A 20,365-nucleotide genomic window follows, 5' to 3' on the forward strand; every position below is an offset into this window, starting at 1 on the left:
AGGAGGAGGATTCATAGAAGAGGAGTTTTGATAACAGTTGTAGAGACCGTCTGATTGTATTGCATTCCAGGTAGGGTTTCCCTACTCAGTATTAGTCACATGATGTGTTGGTTATGATTTGTGATTGTTGAATATTGTCGTACGAGTATTGTGACGGTTGTTGGGTTTGCTTACTGATTAGTAGTTGTGATTGATTGTATCTGTGTTCTTCGGGGTGCGTCCCTGGCTGAGTGGAATCACTTGCGGGAGTGGCTTCACGCCCATTATTCGCCTTCTGTGGAACCCGCCACAGAAGGGATGTGCACATTAATGGATTTGGGTTTATCGCTCGATGGAGATGAGCGGGGCTTAGGTGGGAACGGCTGCGGTCCCCCACTGGCGGCGAGGAGTAACCTGTTGCGATGGGTACTCTGGCAGGGCTACACACTTTAGTGTGTAGTCAGTATTGTGGAGTTTGTGATGGAGTTTGAAGTATATCTGTGACGACTGAGCTGTGTTGTGTGTTGTTTTGTTGAGTTATGTAAATTGTGTGATTAGTACTGACCCTGCTTAATTGTTTTAAAAACTGTGGTGATCCATTCGGGGATGGTGAGCAGTTGTTGAGCAGGTATGAGCAGAGATGCAAGGGATAGCTGGGAGGTGTCGCCATCAGATGATAGAGTCTTCCGCTGTAGTTTTAATAGTTTTTAGACAGTTGTTTTGAGATCATGTAAACCATATTTTGGCAGTTGGTTTTGGATTGTATTTACTCATTTAAACATTATGCTATTTAAATGTTGTTTCTTCATTGTCTTTTGATTATCATTGCCTCGGGAAACCGAGATGGTGACATCTTTATATCTGAGTGGTCCTGGTAAGGCACTTGGAGTATGGGGGTGTCACAGTCCAGGCGAAGGCTATTGGCTACATCAGGTTGGACGAAAATAAAAGCTTCAAAGCTGAAGCCACTGATAGTGCTTCAGGATATGAAAGATCCAACAGCAAAAGTTTTAATCATAGAGGAAGCAGTTCCAGGCCATCCCTCTATACTTGGCCTGACAGATCAGAAGTCAACTTTGCTCATGAGCAACGAGGTAACTCCTATACTTATCCCCCTATACAGGAATATAACTTCTTTGTTGATACTGCAGGATTGATCAAAAGGTTTGACAACATGGGAGATATTGTCAAGTGGCCTAAGAAGACGGACAATCCTAACTCAAGGGAACAGACAACAAGATGGTGTGAGTTTCACATGGACATAAGACACACCACAGAAGAATGCCTAGAACTACGCATGCAAGTGGCCTACTTGTTAAAGAAAGGCTACCTGAAAGATCTGATGCCATCAAAGAACAGGGAAGACAGCGGATCAAGAAAGGATCAAGAAAGACCACAACGTGACCTGCCTCCAGCACCAACCATCTATGAAGTCAAATTCATCATTGGAGGATCTGAGATCTGCAGTTTGACTAGCTCAGCTGCGAAGAAAATAGCCAGGGAGTCAAAAATGAAATCTCCCTTTAAACCTAGAAATTTACCTCAAAGTACTTTTGATGATACTGCTATGCATGTAATCTCGGATGTCCATCATGATGGCCTGGTCATTACCATGCAAATTTGAACTGCACGTGTCCTGAGAATCCTAGTAGATGGTGGCAGCTCAGTCAATCTAATTATGCTTGATGTCTTGAAAGCCATGAAGATTGATGAGAGCCAGATCATAAAGAAATCAAATGTCCTGGTAGGATTCAGTGGTGAAACCAAGAACACTCTGGGAGAAGTCTACCTGCCAACCTACGTTGAAGGAGTCTCATCATATGAAATATTTGGAGTCCTGGATTGCATTTCATCCTACAATGCAATTATAGGCAGGCCTTGGATCCATAATGTCAAAGCTATTCATTCAACCTATCATCAATGCGTCAAAATACCAACAGAATGGGAAATAGCAACCATCAAAGGTGAACAAAAGTCTGCCCAAGAAATGTTATACTGAATCCTTAATACCTTCTAAGCCAGGTAAGTCTCTCGCCTAGCAATTACAGTACCCTGGCAGGCGCACTTATGTGGCAGAAACCCAAATGGAAACAGACCAAGTAGTATTGGACCCTGAGTACCCTGACAGATATGTATTGTTCGGATCTGGTGTCCCTGACAATATCATACCAGAGTTAGTAAGTTTTCTTAAGAATAAATATTCATCTTTTGCCTGGTCCCACTTTGATATGACTGGTATATATGCTAATATTATTACCCACAAACTTAATACTGATATTTCATTTAAGCCTGTATAGCTGAAAAGGAGAAAGTTTGCCCTTGAACGCAACTCTATCATTACTGAAGAGGTGGACAAACTCTTACACATGGGAATGATCAGGGAAGTAATGTACCCTGAATGGCTAGCTAATGTGGTTATGGTACAAAAGAAGAATGGCAAGTGGAGAGTTTGTGCAGACTACACAGATCATAACAAAGCCTGCCCAAAAGATCCATTCCCACTCCCTCACATTAATGCAATGGTAAATGCTACAGCAGGGCATGAACTACTAACATTTATGGATGCCTCAAGCGGATTCAACCAGATTAAGATGCACCCAGCTGACCAAGAGAATACTGCATTCATCACGGAAAAGGGCATATATTTTTACACCGGAATGCCCTTTGGCCTGAAAAATGCAGGGGCAACCGACTAACGCCTGGTCAACATGATGTTCAAAGATCAAATTAGTGACATAATGGAGGTCTACATTGATGACATGGTGGTCAAATCAAAGAACGCAGAACATCGTGTAAAGGACCTGGAAGTAGCCTTCAAAATCTTGGAAGAATTCAACATGAAGCTCAACCCCTCAAAATGCCACTTTGGAGTCTCTTCAGGCAAATTCCTAGAATATATGGTGACAAAAAGAGGGATTGAAGCTAGCCCAGAACAGATAAAAGCCATCTTAGAATTGGAATCTCCCAAATCAATCAAAGATATCCAAAGACTAATAGAAAGAGTTGCATCCCTAAACAGGTTTATATCCAGATCATCTGAAAGATGCAGATCTTTCTATGACCTCCTCAGAAAAAATAAGTCATTCAAATGGATGCCTGAACATGAAACAGCCTTCCAAAATTTAAAAACCTACCTGGCCACTCCTCCACTACTGGCCAAACCTAACAAAGAAGAACCCCTGACGGTTTACTTATCAGTCACTGAGACTGCATTAAGTGGAGTCCTGACCAAGGAGGTTGAAGGCCAACAACACCCTGTCTATTATGTAAGTAAAAGTCTCCTGGATGCAGAAACAAGGTATAGACTACTTGAAAAATACGTACTTGCTTTAATTATATCTTGCACAAAACTTAGACCTTACTTTGAGAGTCACCCAATAATTGGCAGGACCAATCTGCCTATCAAATCTGTCCTGAGAAAACCTGAACTTTCAGGCAGAATGGCAAAATGGTCAGTACAACTAAGTACTTATGACATAACCTTTGAACCCAGGACAACAATTAAATCTCAGGCCTTAGTAGACTTTATCGTTGAATTTAGTCTCAGCCTAGAGCCAGACCTCATAAAAAAGGTCAATCATCTAGACACCCAAAAACTAGGCTAGGAATGGACCTTACACGTAGATGGAGCAACAAATATGAGAGGAACTGGCCTAGGATTAGTACTGAAATCACCACAGGGAGATTTAATGGCTCAAGCTATTAGTTGTGAATTTAAAGAAACAAACAATGAAGCTAAATATGAAGCCCTTATAGCTGGACTCAAGGTATGTATAGATCTTGGTGTGAAAAATCTCAAGGTAAAAACTGACTCACATTTAATTTCTAATCAAGTCAAGGGAACCTATGCTGCAAAGGATTCCAAAATGATTCTCTATTTAGATTATTTTAAAAACCTTTGCAAAGAATTAGGTTCATTTGACATTGATCAAATACCAAAAGACTTAAACACCCAGCCTGATGCCCTAGCCAGCCTGGGATCAAATTTCAGCCCAGCTGTATTTGATAAGATACCTATTGTTCATTTGCTAGAACCAACCATTACAAAGCCTGACCAAATATGTCCCATCAATGAGGACACAAACTCTTGGATCAAACCATACTATGACTGGTCCTTACAGGGGATATTACCCAAAGACAGGCATGAAACGAGGGCCCTTAGAATTAAAGCTTCTACCTATACTATTATAAATAATATTTTGTTCAAAAAGTCTCAGGCTGGACCTTATCTGCGATGCCTGGAACCTCATGAAGCCGAACAGGTTATTCAGGACATACATAATGGATACTGTGGAAATCACAAAGGGGACAGAAGCCTGGCAAGCAATGTTCTAAGGACAGGCTACTTCTGGCCAACCCCAAAGGCTAACTGTCTAGCTTACAGCTCCAAGTGTGAAGCCTGCCAACTTCATTCTCCATTCATCCATCAACCACCAGAGCTACTGCACTCCATCTCAGCTCCCTGGCCATTCATGAAGTGGGGAATGGATATTGTAGGCAAACTACCCCAAGCTCCTAGACAAAAAGTCTACATGTTAGCCATGACTGACTACTTTTCAAAATGGATAGAGGCTGAATCATATAGCCAAGTCAAGGAGAAGGATGTCATATCATTCATCAAACGTAATATCATATGCATATATGGCATCCCCTCAGAAATAGTTTGCGATAATGGTACTCAGTTCATGGGTAAAAGGCTAATGGTTTTTTGTGCACAATGGAGTATCAATCTATTAACCTCTACAACAGGCTATCCAAAAGCCAACAGTCAGGCTGAATCCAACAACAAGGTGGTAATCAGGTGCCTGAGGAAAAAACTAAAAAGGAGAAAAGGCAGGTGGGCTGAAGAACTTCCTTTAGTCCTCTAGGCTGAAAGAACTACACCTAAAACATCCACAGGCCAGACCCCTTACTCCCCGGTCTATGGATGTGAAGCAGTAATTCCAGCAAAAACCCATGTACCCACTACCAGAAGCAGTCTGAACATCGTAGAGGAGAACAAACCATTACTGCAGGATAGCCTAACCCTGGCTGAAGAATTAAGAGATGCAGCCAGGATCAGAATAGCCTCCTACCAGCAAACAGTAGCTAGAAGCTACAATAAAAATGTAAACATCAGGGTATTCAAGGAAGGAGACCTAGTCCTACGAAAAGTCTTCCTAAATACAAAGGACAAGAATGCTGGCAAACTAGCTCATGCATGGGAAGGACCTTACCTGATTGATTCAATAGTAGGACAGGGAGCCTACAGGTTACAAACCCTGGACGGAGAAATAATCCTCAGATCCTGGAACATCTCCCACTTAAAACTATTTCATGTATAAACTTATCATTTATACTCCAAACCAGGTAAGGCCATCAACTTTATCTCTTACCTGGCAAAGTTTTACATGAAAACCCCTGAATGAAATAACATATGACCTTTCTATGTTCTTAATACATGCTTTCCTGCTAATTGACATCTTGCCTGAATACTCGCCTGCTATATTCTTATTTAAATATAAGTACAAATTCTACCATTTTATTATGTTAAATCCTGAAAACTTGTTTTACGCCTTTTCTATAAATTATCTAGTTCATTATAATCATAGGCTTAAACAAATATTCAGGATTGAGGGCCACTCAACCCAATCTTAACAGCATCCCTGAAATGCATCACAAACCTTGGCATTTTTGCCACATACAAAAAAAAACACATAAAAACTGAGCTCAGTATAAAAAGACAAGTATGATGGTGAAAAAAGACCAGACCACTTATCTCAAAGACCTCTTGACAGGCTGAGGGCCATAAGCCCCCTGGCTGGCAACCACCCCTCTTACTCAAAAAGCCCTCCAGACAGGCAAAAAGCCAAGATTTCCTAAAAACGGATTGAGGGCCATAAGCCCTCCTGACAGGCATTATATTAACAAAACGGCTCAAATTTCACTATTGCAGGTAACATCTAGTTAAACCAAGGCACACAGAGAGACAGGAAAACATCTTCAGATAATGTCAAAAGGAAAAATAGTAGTTTGCCCAGGGAACATCCCCCCCTGGGCAGGACAAAATACCAGCTTGGAAAGAAAATTAAAAGATAGTTTTGTCCAGGGAACATCCCCCCTAGATGGGCCAAAACATACTACCCTAAAAACTAAGTTATCAACCTGCCTTGGAAGCAGTAGCAGAACTAATACCCTCATCAGCTACCCTCTCCTCTTCATCATCCTCCTCCTCATCAGCCTCACCACTTTTTCCTTTGGATGGAGGAGAATTAACTTCGTCATCAGCATGCAGCTTGAAAAGGCCAGGATATGTGGCATTAAGATCAGCCATCTCTTGCTCTAGATTCCAATATGGCCTGACTTCAACAGGCTTCTTCATGGCATCTACACGACCCTTGCCAAAGAAATATATGGCAACATCCTTGTATCTACCCTGCACCACGTCCCTTTCAGCAGCAAGCTACTCATTTACCTCAACTAAAACTGCATAGCCTACTTCTCAGCTTTCAACTCTTCCTAGACGGTGACAAGCCTGGCCTGGATAGACTTCACATCATTCTGAGCAGACCCCAACTTTGATGTCACCACAACCAGCCGTGCTTTGCTTGTCTCATTCTCCTTCTTTAAAGACTCATTCTCCGTCTTCAGCACTTCTAAATCCGTCTTCAGGGATTCAACATCTTTCTTCAGGCATTGCACCTCCCAGTCCAGGGTCTCTTTTTTAGCATTGGAGGCTTCCAGCTCACAAACACCTCTCAGCATATCATTTAGATTCTACAAACAAAACACAAATTAGGGAAACTTTAAATACATAACCAAAATAAAACCAAGGAGAAAAGAGTCATACTTCCTGTAGTATGGAGACCAGGTTGGCAGCATGGTCCCTGGAATGATACATAGCAGTCACTGCCTGGGCAGACATTTCCTCAGCCTGGTACTTGTAGTAAGGATCGTCAACTAAGAAAGAGTGAGCCTGGATCTGCTCCTTACCAAATTGAATATCAGCAATCCTGGCCCTAACCTCCCTAAGCTAACTCACACCATCAACCCCCACTACTACAAATTGAATCTATTGCAACATTTCACTTGCAACACTTTATGAAATGTTGCATTTTAGGCACAAATTGTCATGTTCGCAACACTTTTACAAGAAATGTTGCATAATACAATCAATTGCAACATTCATTAAAAAATGTTGCACCCTTAAGTGAAATATGCAACATTTTTTTATCAAGTGTTGCATTTTTAATACAATATGTAACATTTGTATACAATGTTGCTTTATCAAACCTAGAAATATTATTTGTCCAAAATTCTTTGTATTTTTTAGATTAGTAGACACATATGTTGTTTTGTAGATCTCTACTTTTAATATTTCAAAATGAAAATAAAATCCCATTGTCGTTAGACCATTTTTTAACATATGAAAATAATATGTTACCCTATCATTTAAAGTGAAGAAATATTAACGAACTTATTATTAGTTCATTATTTATATAAGTTGTTTAACTTTCTTATTTAGTACCTACTGTAGACATCAAAATTTGACTCGATCGTAAACTGGACCTGATCCTAACCGACCATCTTTTTTACAAAGTATTACCTGTAAAGTTTAAGCTCGGATCCGATAGACCCAATTTGAAGTTACTCGTTAATTTAGCGTTGAAACCTGACCCAACAGTACGTTTGATTAAAATATAAATTATATATATTATTAAAATATTATTCTCTCTTTCCCGGTTATTTATTTGTTGTCTTATTCTATTTTAAGGTGTCGGTCAATTGTTATCCTTTCTATTTTAGGATTATATTTGATGAGCAATTTGATCCTTCACACTTAGTTTTGCCCACTTGTCATCTTATAATTGGCTCCTCTTCTTTCCTCAGTTTTTGTGTCAAAATCAAAGAATAACAATTGACCGAAAGAGAGGAGTAATATTTATTTACGAATCAAGAAATTATAATTAAAAATGTACGGAGTAGTAATTTTAGCATTTCAGTTATTAACACAAGTAAAAGAAAAATATTAATTGTTTGGCATATTTGCTAACAATGACTGATTCCTTCTCCTTCTTTCATAACCTTCAATCCTTCATTCAAAGTGCTCTACTCATCCCAAGCCTTGTGGCTCGTCTCTCGTTGTCGATTACTTTCGTTAGATGAATATTCCACACCGTTGTGTGCGCTCTACTCATCTCCTTTTGTCGCCATGCGAGGTACCTTCGTTCCCTGTCTATTATAGTTTCAATAGTTTCGTACTTTCATCTGCTCTTCGTTGATTCAGATTTTTAAAACGAATTTGTTTTAGTTAATTGACATTAATATACATCTCTTATTCTGGAAACTTGGGTAATTTTTGTAGATTAATTGAGTAGAACCGTAAACATCTTGAATTAGGGTTCATGTAATTTGGGGGTCTTTTATTGAAATTTGAATTTGATGTTTATTTCTGTGAGATATTTAACGACGAGGTATTATTAACGTTGTTGTGCGATTGAATTGAGAAATTGCTATTTAGGGTTCATGAGTGTGCTAATTAAATTGTTCCAGATTTTGTTGTCCATTTGAGATGCATAGATTAGTCTCAATTTCTCATTTTTAGTTCCTTAATTAACAACCTATGTCAATTTGACTCACAAGAGAAGTCCAAATACATCATATAACTTCATCTCTCATCCATAATCACTATGGTCTATTATGTATGATAATCAATTATATTGATGAGAATCAAACTCATTTGACTATTAAGAATTAGGAATTACTAATAGCTGCGGTAAGCAATGTTTACCACATGGAATTCTTGTTATATATTCAGTACTTGTTTGAGTAATGGATAGTACTAAAGTAAATTGGATTGTGGTTTTATGCTCTTTGTTTGTCGTAGTGGAATGTTTGTCACTGTCTTACACTTTTACATTCCATAGTAGCTTATTTTCTATCTTCTCATATACTATATAGATATACTTCCTTCGTCCCGGTCATTTGTTGTCATTTGGTTTTGACACAAAGACCAAGGAAAAGGGGAGGAGGCCAATTATTAAATGACAAGTGGAATTAATTGAGTGTGAATGATCAAATTACTCATCAAATTCATTCTTAAAATAGAAAGGACAACAAATGACCGAGACACCCCAAAATGGAAAAGGACAACAAATGACCGGGACAGAGGGAGTATATGTCAGTATATAACAACATCTCAATAGCTCGTATATGACTCAAAATATTTCTCTGATAGGTAATGTCTTTTTTACTTTTGTAACATTTGCCTAATTCATCTCTTTGTTTCTTTTACTGAACTTAACTTTGGTTTTATTAAAGGGAATGTGTGATCAATGATATTTGTATGTTGTATGCAGGCTGATGAGAATATTACCCATAAATTTGGCTGTAGTCATATAGAGCATGAAAAGCTTGGGAACGTTGTATGATAAAAGAGTTTTTAAACTTGATTGTGTTAAAAGAATGGGTGATCATTACAATTGTGGTGAATCTGGTCTCCTAAACATGAATGCTGGATGGTGAGCTTGGTGGGCATGTCGCATGTGCGCATAAGGAATAAGCTTAAGATCAAGATTCTTCTTAGACTCTCCGCTTTATTTAAAGTTGCAAGTTGTAATTAATGCTATTAAATTGCTAGATTAAAAATATAGACTTCTTACAAAAAATAATGTATTTACGTTTTTTTGGAATAAAATTATTGGCCTCTTTACCAAAGTGTTGCTTGTCTATTGAAAAAAAGTTGCATTATCGAGATCAAAAGGTGTTCCATCTATTTATCGAAAGTGTTGCTTTACTTGATAACAAAAATGTTGCAAATGATTAAGAAAGTGTTGTCATTTAAACAAAAAAAGTGTTGCACTTGGTAGGAAAAGGTGTTGCATACTAAAGAAACGCGCAACACTTTGTTTAAGTGTTGCTTTTGATGAAAAAGTGTTGCACCAAGTGTTGCATTGATCTATTGCAACGGAGCTTTAGGCAACACTATTAAAAGCGTTGCTTAAAGTATAATGCAACATTTTTAAGAGATTTTGTAACATTTTCATGGTGTTGCTATTGCTTTATTTTGTAGTAGTGCCCCTCAGAAACCTCATCCGACCTTTTCCTCTTTCCAGCTTGACTAGGCTCATCAACATCAACCACAACCCGAGGAGGAGACACCAACTGAGCCTGATGAGCGGGCGCCTGGACTTGCAAAGTGCTATCACTCCCTGTAGCCTCACTGCTCCGAGATTTTTTCTCTGTGATTTAAGAAACGCTTGCCTTTACTAAAGACAGGCCAAAACTAGCAATCCTGGTAGAAGCCCTGGTGTCTACACGACGAAACCCTATATCAGTAATACTAACATGTGTTCAGGTGATTAAATTAACAAAAAAAGACAAAAAACTTACTGCTTGATGAAGAGGCCCCTGAAGTCTTGGCACCTCTAACAGCCTTGTAGGTGCTCAATTTAGCCTTCTTGAAATGAGGCATAGGCCCCTGTCCAAGGCAGGCAGGCCATGCCCTCTCCTCATCCGGCAGAGCCATGAAAGCTGCAATCCTGTCAGCCGACCCCTCAGCATCAGGATTATTAGCCCAATCAGCCAATACAAACACATTACAAGTAAATCTATCTTTAAACATTAAATCTAAAAACTGTTTTAATCTGAATTGAATGCAGGGAAGAGAACTTACCTCCCTCAACAATGGGATAATTGAGACAGTCCAGATCAGGGGCAACTGAATCTGCCCTAATGAACATATAGGTTGTAGCCCAACCCTTGTGGTCTCCTGAATTAAAATTTGTAATCAGATGAGTCATCTTAGCCCTGACTCGAAGATTGAAGCGTCTCGTGGCATTACTTTTCAAATGATAGACATTTTTGAAATCTTCAAGAGTAATCACCAAGTTATGCTTGGCACATAGGTGTTCAACAGAATGAACAATCTTCCAAACCATCGGCATAAGTTGGAAAGGGGCAACTTTGATGGCCCTGATAACTTTAACCATGAACGAAGAAAATGGAAGCTTGCAACCTCCTTTAAACGCCCATTCAAAGATACAAAACCAGCTAGGACTACACCAATTAGCCCTGACTGGACCATTCTCAGGGACCCAGACTTCAGCATCAGAAGGAAGAAGACCTCTACCCTTTAAGTAGTGCTCAAAAGAAAGCTTCAATTGATTGGCCTAAGGAAAACAAAGATTTTACAGGGGCAAAAGTCACACCCTTATACATCATAGACAGAATTTCTGCAGGGGCAGAAATCTCCATAACCTCATCTTCAGGAATACTCTCTGGAACATCCACCACCAGCGGAGCCTGTTCAGCCCCAGCAGCAGTCTTTGATGCAGCAACCTTTCTCCTTCCTCCGACCATTTTTCGAATGATTGGAACATGAAGTTTATTTTTCAAAGAAGAATTTATTTCACAAAGGAATTAGAGAAGAGAAAGACATTTTAGAGAGTTGAAGAATGGGAATGTGAAAGCAAAGCAAACAGTTCAAGCATTTTTATAGCCGGAAAAATCCAACGGATAACACAAGTGGACAAATCCAATCATGACTCTCCTAGGGTTCGATGAACTTGCCTCATTTATGAACACTAGCCGTTATAGAAGTTGAAAGGGACTCAAAACTCTTTTTCCGGTAAAATATTCTTATACACTTTGCGTGGTCCGAATTTTTATCTACTTATCCCTGGCCAGATCCACTGGGAATAAGAAGATAAGGGGCAATTATTGGGCCCAGATTTACCCTGCCTGATTAGACAAGAATCAGACAATGTCCAAGCTAAGCCTGAACATAAAACAATTCAATACAAGGCATCCAAACCCCCAAGCAGGCGCCAGCCAGGAGGGAAAGTCAGGTCAGGCGTCTATTAGGTCAGGCCTGAGGGGATATCTCGTCAAGCCACACGATAAGCACAACCAGAACGCGTCAGGCAACAACTGAAGTTCACAAAGGTGGTTTCTATTTACACGGAAAACTTATTCAATAAAACCCACAACAACTTTGATACAGTCAACCCAGTAGAAATAATGGCGGCCAACTCTAGGAGTCAACTAACCACTCTCGGGTAAAAATGGCACGAGGCCTATTTACTGGGAAAGCCTAAAAACAACTTCGGAGGACCATTGCAAGGCCACTATAAAAAGCAAAGAGGAAGACAAGAGAAGACACTTACTTACTCACTCGCATTTTTACTCTCATATTTGTAGTCATAAACTACTTTAGCGTTATTATTAAGCAGCCACACTCTATTCCTTGCTTGACATACATATTCCCTGTCAGGATACTCAAAATCATAGTAATAATCCTTCCTAGCTTGGTGCCTGAGGTTTTTTCCCTCATTCCAGAGTTTTTCCACATATAAATCTTTGAGTCTTACTTTAATATTTGTTTTTTTACTTAACCTGTCATACTAGTCAGGCTACTTATTTTGAGTTTGATTACCCTGCAATTACATCCCTGGCAGGACATTATCTTTGTGAGAATTCCTGCTAAAACATTACGCATGAACCTTAAAGTTTCAAAATTTTCGGGACAAAGTTTTCAAGACCAAATTTTAAATGCATAACAAGAGTTAGTAATAATAACCAAACTTTAGTCCTTGTTATACAATTAACCATGCAATAAGCACCAAATCAAATTATTGACTCGAGAATACATATTTTCGGATTCTTAAAATTTTCGGGCAAAATTCAATATAAAATTTTACACTTGAAATCATGAATGGTATAAAAAGGTGATTAATATCATGAATCAAACAAAGCATGCAATTAATTGTCAAAATTTGAAGGAATTAGCGTAGATTTAAACAAAATCAAAATTGGAAAAGGATCAAGAGAAAGAAAATATCACTTATATGATAAAATTAGCCAAGTTAAGGGAATAAATGAAGTAGAAAAATTGAATCCGAACAATAAACATCAACAAGGGAATTTAGAAATAGTTTTAAATTACGAAGAAATGAAGAGATAAAGTAAAATAAGGAAATAATACAATTTTAGCGAAATTCCCAGCGCAGAAATTGGCACTCGGTCGAGTGCCCTCTCCACCAGGTCGTGAGATTTGGAGTCCTGTATTGCCTGTTATCCTACAATGCCATCCTAGGCAGACCATGGATCCAGAATGTCAGAGCTATACCCTCCACTTACCACTAATGTGTCAAAATACCAACAGAATGGAGAATAACAACCATTAAAGGTGAACAAAAGTCTGCCCAGGAATGTTACACTGAATCATTAAAGCCTTCCAAGATAGGTAAGTCTCTCGCCTAGCAATTACAGTACCCTGTCAGGAGCACTTATGTGACAAAAACTAAAATGGAAACAGATCAAGTAATTTTAAACCCTAAGTATCCTGACAGGCATGTACTGGTAGGATCTGATGTCCCTGACAATATCAGACCAGAACTAGTAAGTTTTCTAAAAGATAAATATTCATGTTTTGCCTGGTCCTACTTTGACATGACTGGTATAGACGCCAATATTATTACCCATAAACTTAATATTGACAAATCATTTAAGCATGTGCAACAGAAAAGAAGGAAGATTTCCCCTGAACGCAACTCTATTATTAATGAAGAAGTGGACAAATTGCGAGATATGGGAATGATCATGGAAGTCATGTACCCTGAATGGCTAGCAAATGTGGTTGTGGTACAAAAGAAAAATGGGAAGTGGAGAGTCTGTGTAGACTACACAGACCCAATTAAAGCCTGCCCAAAAGACCCATTCCCACTTCCTCATATAGATGCAATCGTAGATGCCACAGCAGGACATGAACTCTTGACATTTATGGATGCCTCAATTGGGTTCAACCAGATCAAAATGCACCCAGCTGACCAGGAAAACACCGCATCCATCACAGAAAGGGGCATATATTGTTACACCGCAATGCCCTTTGGCCTGAAGAATGCAGGGGCAACCTACCAACGCCTGGTCAACATGATGTTCAAAGACTAAAAAGGGGACATGATGGAAGTCTATATTGATGACATGGTGGCTAAATCAAAAAAGGCTAAAGATCATGTAAAAGATTTAGAAGTAGCCTTCAAGATCCTGGAAGAATTCAATATGAAGCTCAACCCTTTCAAATGCCACTTTGGAGTCTCTTCAGGCAAATTCCTTGGATACATGGTGACAAAGAGAGGGATTAAAGCCAGCCCAGAACAAATAAAAGCCATCCTAGAATTAGAATCTCCCAAATCAGTTAAAGATATCCAAAGATTAACAGGAAGAGTTGCCTCCCTGAACAGATTCATATCTAGATCATCAGAAAGATGCAGATCCTTCTATGACCTCATCAGGAAAAACATGTCATTCGAAGCAGCCTTCCAGCACCTAAAAGCATACTTGACTACTCCTCTATTGTTGGCCAAGCCAAACAAAGGAGAACCCCTGACGGTTTACTTATCTGTCACTAAAACAGCAGTAAGCGGAGTCGTAACCAAGGAAGTTGAAGGCCAACAATACCCTGTCTACTATGTAAGTAAAAGTCTCCTGGATGCAGAAACAAGGTATGGTCTACTAGAAAAATACGTACTTGCTTTAATTATATCCTGCACTAAACTTAGACTTACAATGAAAGTCACCCAATAATTGTCAGGACCAACCTGCCTATCAAATCTGTCCTGAGAAAACCTGCTCTTTCAGGCATAGTGGCAAAATGGTCAGTACAACTAAGTACTTATGATATAATCTTTGAACCTCGGACAACAATTAAATCTCAGGCATTAGCAGACTTTGTGGCTGAATTCAGTCCCATCCTAGAACCAGACCTCATAAAAGTGGTCAACCATCTAGACACCCGTAAATTAGGCCAGGAATGGACCCTACACGTAGATTGAGCAACAAACATGAGAGTAACTAGCCTAGGATTAGTACTAAAATCACCACAGGGAGACCTAATTGCTCAGGCTATTAGTTGTGAATTCAAAGCAACAAACAATGAAGCTGAATATGAAGCCCTGATAGCTGAACTCAAGGTATGTATAGAACTTGGTGTGACAAATATCAAGGTAAAAACTGACTCCCTTTTAATTTCCAATCAAGTCAAAGGAACATATGCTGCAAAGGATTCCAAAATGATCCTCTATTTACACTACGTCAAAAACCTTTGCAAAAAATTTAGTTCATTTGACATTTATCTGTTGGAATATGTGTCCTCCGACAATAATGCGATCACAACTGTTGATCATGATGATCACATGTTTAAATCTCATTTTAAGAATACATGTGGGATGTAATATTTTACAATCAACTGGTCCACACATATCGGTAATGATTGGCTGACTAGAGTTTGACATTACTGTCGTGCGACGGTGGTGATCAGTTGATCCCCTTAGGTCATACCTATAGGGAAATACCCTTAATTGATTATTTAACTAATTGTATGCCGATACGAGTTAATTGAATTGCTTAAAATTGACGGATTATTTGTGAGTGAGATTAACGTGTCTTATTGTAATTCGATTATATTAGATACGGTCTAAGTAATCGAATTGTTTTATTACTTAGATAAAATTATTGTTTACGAAACAATTGAAATCGAAATTGAATGAATAATTTATTATAAATACCAGACGTTGTAATTTACAATTTGATAAACCGTTTTGGTACAAGTAATTACGAATTACTAGTCGATTTTGTAAATGACATATTTTATGAGTATGTTGATTTTTAATATGTTAAAAATACATTACATTGTGACATGTCATGTAATATGTTACATATGACAAAATTAACAAGTGACAAAATAAAATGGACTACCCATTTTATTTTAGGTGTACCGAAATAAGGGAGGTAGTATAAGATTTATATTATGTTTTATCTTGAGTGGAAAACACAATAATTAAATCTAGCTAGTAGCCATGCATACCTAGCTTTTGAGAAGAACAATTTTTTCATGCATTGGCTCCCCCATGACCCATACCCCAACCGGTATTCCCACTAGAGAAAGACTAATGTTTTCTCTTTAATTATTCATTACCTCATATAATATTTCTAGTGTGTTAGAAAATATATTACTCTCTACATCTTATGAAAAATGAGAGTGATAAAATCTCCAAAAATTCCTTCCTCTTGACCGAAATTGCAAGAGACCAAAATAAATATTTTGGGTCAATTTTTAGTAAGATTAGTATTATTTCTAGTACAAATAATATTAGTTATTAAGGGATTTCTTTGGGTATTCACATTTGGGAGGGATTCTATTTTGGATCCTTTGTTCATCCACTTTAAGGAAAGCTCAAGAACAAGTAAGAAGGAGATCTTACTTGTGCCCTTTAATCCGAAATTCCATAGTAAGAAAGATGATTTCTTCTCTATACTTATTTATGTTTGCATGCATAAGATCTAGTTTTAATTTTATGACTAAATTAAAATGTCACATATATGAATATGTTGAATAATGAGATTAATTATTTCTAACATGATCAAATACCAAGAGACTTGAATACTCAGGTTGATGCCCTAGCCAGCCTGGGATCAAATTTCAGCCCTGCTGTGTTTGATAAAATACCCATTGTTCACCTTCTAGAACCAACCATTGAAAAACCTAACCAAACTTGTCCCATCAATGAGGACACAAATTCTTGGACCAAAAAATACTATAATTGGTTCTTACATGGAACACTTCCCAAGGATAAGAATGACGCAAGGGCTCTTAGGATCAAAGCTTCCACCTATACTATTATCAATAACATGTTGTTCAAAAAGTCTCAGGCTGGACCTTACCTACATTGTCTGGAACCTCAGGAAGCTAAACAAGTTATAGTGGACATCCACGATGGATACTGTGGAAATCACAAAGTTGGTAGAAGCCTGGCTAGCAAAGTTCCAAGGACGGGCTACTTCTGGCCAACCCTCAGAGCTGACTGCATAGCTTACAGCTCCAAATGCGAAGCCTGCCAAATCCATTCTCCTTACATCCACCAACCATCAGAGCTACTGCACTCCATCTCAGTTCCCCTGCCGTTTATGAAATGGGGAATGGACATTGTGGGCAAGCTACCTCAAGCCCCTGGACATAAAGTCTTTATGCTAGCTATGACTGACTATTTTTCAAAATGGATAGAGGCAGACTCATACAGGCAAGTCAAGGAGAAAGATGTCATATCATTCATCAAACGCAACATCATATGCAGATACGAGATACCTTTAGAAATAGTTTGTGACAATGGTACCCAGTTCGTGGGAAAAAGAGCAGTGGCTTTCTGTGCACAATGGAATATCAACCTGGTAACATCCACACCAGGCTACCCAAAAGCCAATGGTCAAGCAGAATCCAGCAACAAAGTGGTAATCAGTTGCCTAAAGAAAAAACTAAATAGAAGAAAAGGCATATGGGTTGAAGAACTCCCCTTAGTCCTCTGGGCTGACAGAACTACACCTAAGACATCCACAGGCCAAACTCCCTACTCCCTGGTCTATGGTTGTGAAGCAGTAATCCCAGCAGAAACCCATGTACCAACCACCAGAAGCAACCTGAATACCATAGAGGAAAATATGCCACTATTGCAAGACAGCCTGACCTTGACTGAAGAATTGAGAGATGCAGCCAAGATCAGAATAGCTTCCCACCAGCAAACAGTAGCCAGAAGTTACAACAAAAATGTGAACATCAGGGTATCCAAAGAAGGGGATATGGTCCTACGAAAAGTCTTCCCTAACACCAAAGACAAAAATGATGGCAAGCTAGCTCATACGTGGGAAGGACCACACCTGATTGATTCAATAGTGGGGCAGGGAGCCCATAGGCTACAAACCCTGGACGGAAAAATGATCCCCAGATCTTGGAACATTTCCCACATAAAGTTATTCCATGTTTAAACCTAATCAGGTAAGAGCAATAACCTTGTATCTTGCCTGACTAAATCCTATACGGAAAACCCCTGAATAAAATCATGTGAGCTCAACATGCTATGTTCTTCTGCTACCTGCTATATTGCCTGAATATCTGCCTAGCTTATTATATAAATTCTATCATGTCTGCCTATTTAACTCTTACTATGCTGAATCTTGAAAAATTGTTTTACGCCTTTTTTCCATAAACTGTATATTACACACAGGCTTAAACAAAAGTTCAGGATTTAGAGCCACTCCACCCAACCTGAACAGCATCCCAAAAATGCTTTTCAAAACTTGGCACCTGCCTGGCTGACCCAAAAATACATACAAAAAATTGCGCTCAGTACAAAAAGTAAAAAGACAAGAATGATGGTGGAAAATACCAGACAACTTGTCTTTAAAGCCCTCCTGACAGGCTGAGGGCCATAAGCCCCCCTGACTGGCAACCACCCCTCTTACTAAAAAGCCCTCCTGACAGGCAAAAAAGCCATGGTGTCCTAAGAAGGATTCAGGGCCATAAGCCCTCTTGACAGGCATCTTTCTAACAAAATACTTCGAAATGCATTATTACAGGTACAACTTAGTCAAACCAAGCTATTCAAAGGAACCAGAGAAACATCTTCAAATTATATCAAGACGAAAAATATTGCCCAGGGAACATCCCTCCTGGGTAGGACAAAATATTGACAAAGATAATAAAATTGTTTGTCCAGGGAACATCCCCCTTGGATGGGCCAAAACAAGAAACAACTACCCTAAAAACCAAAGACAACTAACCTGCCTTGGAAGCAGTAGCAGAGCTAATCCCTTTATCAACAGGCTCCTCCTCCTCCTCCTCCTCCTCCTCGTTGTCCTCTTCATCACCAGGTCCCTCTCAGCAGCCAACTCCTCATTTACCTTCAGCTACTCCTGCATTGCCTGCTTCTCAGCCTTTAACTCTTCCTGAATCGTGTCATGTTTTGCGTGGAGATATTTCAGGGCATTCTGAGCAGAACCCAGTTTTAATGCCTCCACCATCAACCGTGCCTTCCCTGCCTCATATCTTCCTTCAAAGACTGGTTTTCCGTCTTTGCCACTTCCAAATCTGTTTTCAGAGTAGCAACATCCTTCTTCAGGCATTGTATCTACCAGTCCAAAGCATCCTTAAAACTATTTGCAGATTCCAACTAACAGGCGCCCCTCAACATATCGACCACATTTTGTAAAAATATCACCAATCAGGCAAAGCAAAACAAAAAGCAACCAAAATAAAAACCTAACAAAAAATTACCTCCTGCAGCATAGTAACCAGGTTAGCAGCATGATACCTGGTACGCTATATAGCAGCCAAAGCACGAGCAGAAGACTCCTCAGCCTGATACTTATAGAAAGGATCGTCGACCAAGAAATAATGGGCCTGGATCTGCTTTTTAGCAAATTGGACCTCGTCAAGCCTGGCCCTAACTCCCCTAATCTCATCAACCTTCTCTAAAGTCTCATCAAGCCTCTTCCTCTTTTCAGCACGACCAGACTCATCATCCACAACCTTCACAGGAGACACCAACTGAGCTCTGCTGAATGGGTGCCTAAACCTGCATCGCACTATCACTCCCTGTAGCCTCACTACTCCTGGATTTCTCCCCTGTAATTTGAGAAACACCTGCCTTCACCAGGGATAATCCAAAGCTAGCAATGTTGGGAAATGTGTCCTCAACAATAGTGCGATCACATGATTTAAATATCATAATTAAATCTCATACTAAGAATACGTGAGGGATGATTCTTTATACAGGCGACTGACCGTCATTAATCGGTAATGATTGGCTAACTAGAGTTTGACATTACTGTCGTGTGACGGTGGTGGTCAGTTGATCCCTTTAGGTCACACCTATAGGATGAGGCCCAAATAGATATTTAATTAATTGTATGCGATACAGATTAATTAATTCCTTAATTATGGGAGTGCAATTTTGCGTCTTATTTTAATGTGATTAAATAAGATTAAATTTAGTAATTAAGTGTTATATTACTAAATTAGTTGAGGTATTAATATAAGTTTTGAGGTAGAGGTAATTAGTTATTTAAAGTTACAAGAAGTTGTAATTTTAACTAACTAGTAACTATGGGACCCATTATATGTTGATATAATGGTAGTATACTACTCAAAAAGTGGGGTGTATATTATATTATTAATGGTAATATTTAAGTGTAAAATGATTACATTAATAATTAAATATGTAAGATAGTTAAACATATGACTTATAAGCATTTGTGGGACAAATGACAAAAGGCAAAAATGGACCAAAATAAGATCATTATTTCCGCCAAAACAAGAGTGCACAAGTTGCTCTTTTGTCTTTATTTGTTTGGATTAAAGCATGATTATGACTTGTCATATGAAGCTTTTATCATGCTATATCTTACACTATTGTTCCCTATACACTAAACATGCTAAACAAGAGCTAAAAAACAAATGGGAAAGATTCTCCCATGCCTTTGAGGCCACCGGTTTTGGTGTCTTAAAATGAGCATTTTGTTGCTCATTTTTGACATCTCTTGTTTTTTTGTTTTTCCCTCATGCTTCTCTCAAAAC

General features: G+C 38.8%; 1 long non-coding RNA gene across 1 annotated transcript; it reads left to right on the plus strand.

Annotated features, from left to right (window-relative positions):
* Positions 1–7,960: 7,960 nt before the first annotated feature.
* On the plus strand, positions 7,961–9,658 carry LOC141630552 (uncharacterized). Its single transcript, XR_012537514.1, has 3 exons — positions 7,961–8,177; positions 9,067–9,196; positions 9,318–9,658. It is a non-coding gene; the product is annotated as an uncharacterized LOC141630552 (long non-coding RNA).
* The last annotated feature ends 10,707 nt before the right edge of the window (positions 9,659–20,365 follow it).

The sequence above is a fragment of the Silene latifolia genome, chromosome Y, assembly GCF_048544455.1.
Source record: "Silene latifolia isolate original U9 population chromosome Y, ASM4854445v1, whole genome shotgun sequence".
Taxonomy (NCBI): domain Eukaryota; kingdom Viridiplantae; phylum Streptophyta; class Magnoliopsida; order Caryophyllales; family Caryophyllaceae; genus Silene; species Silene latifolia.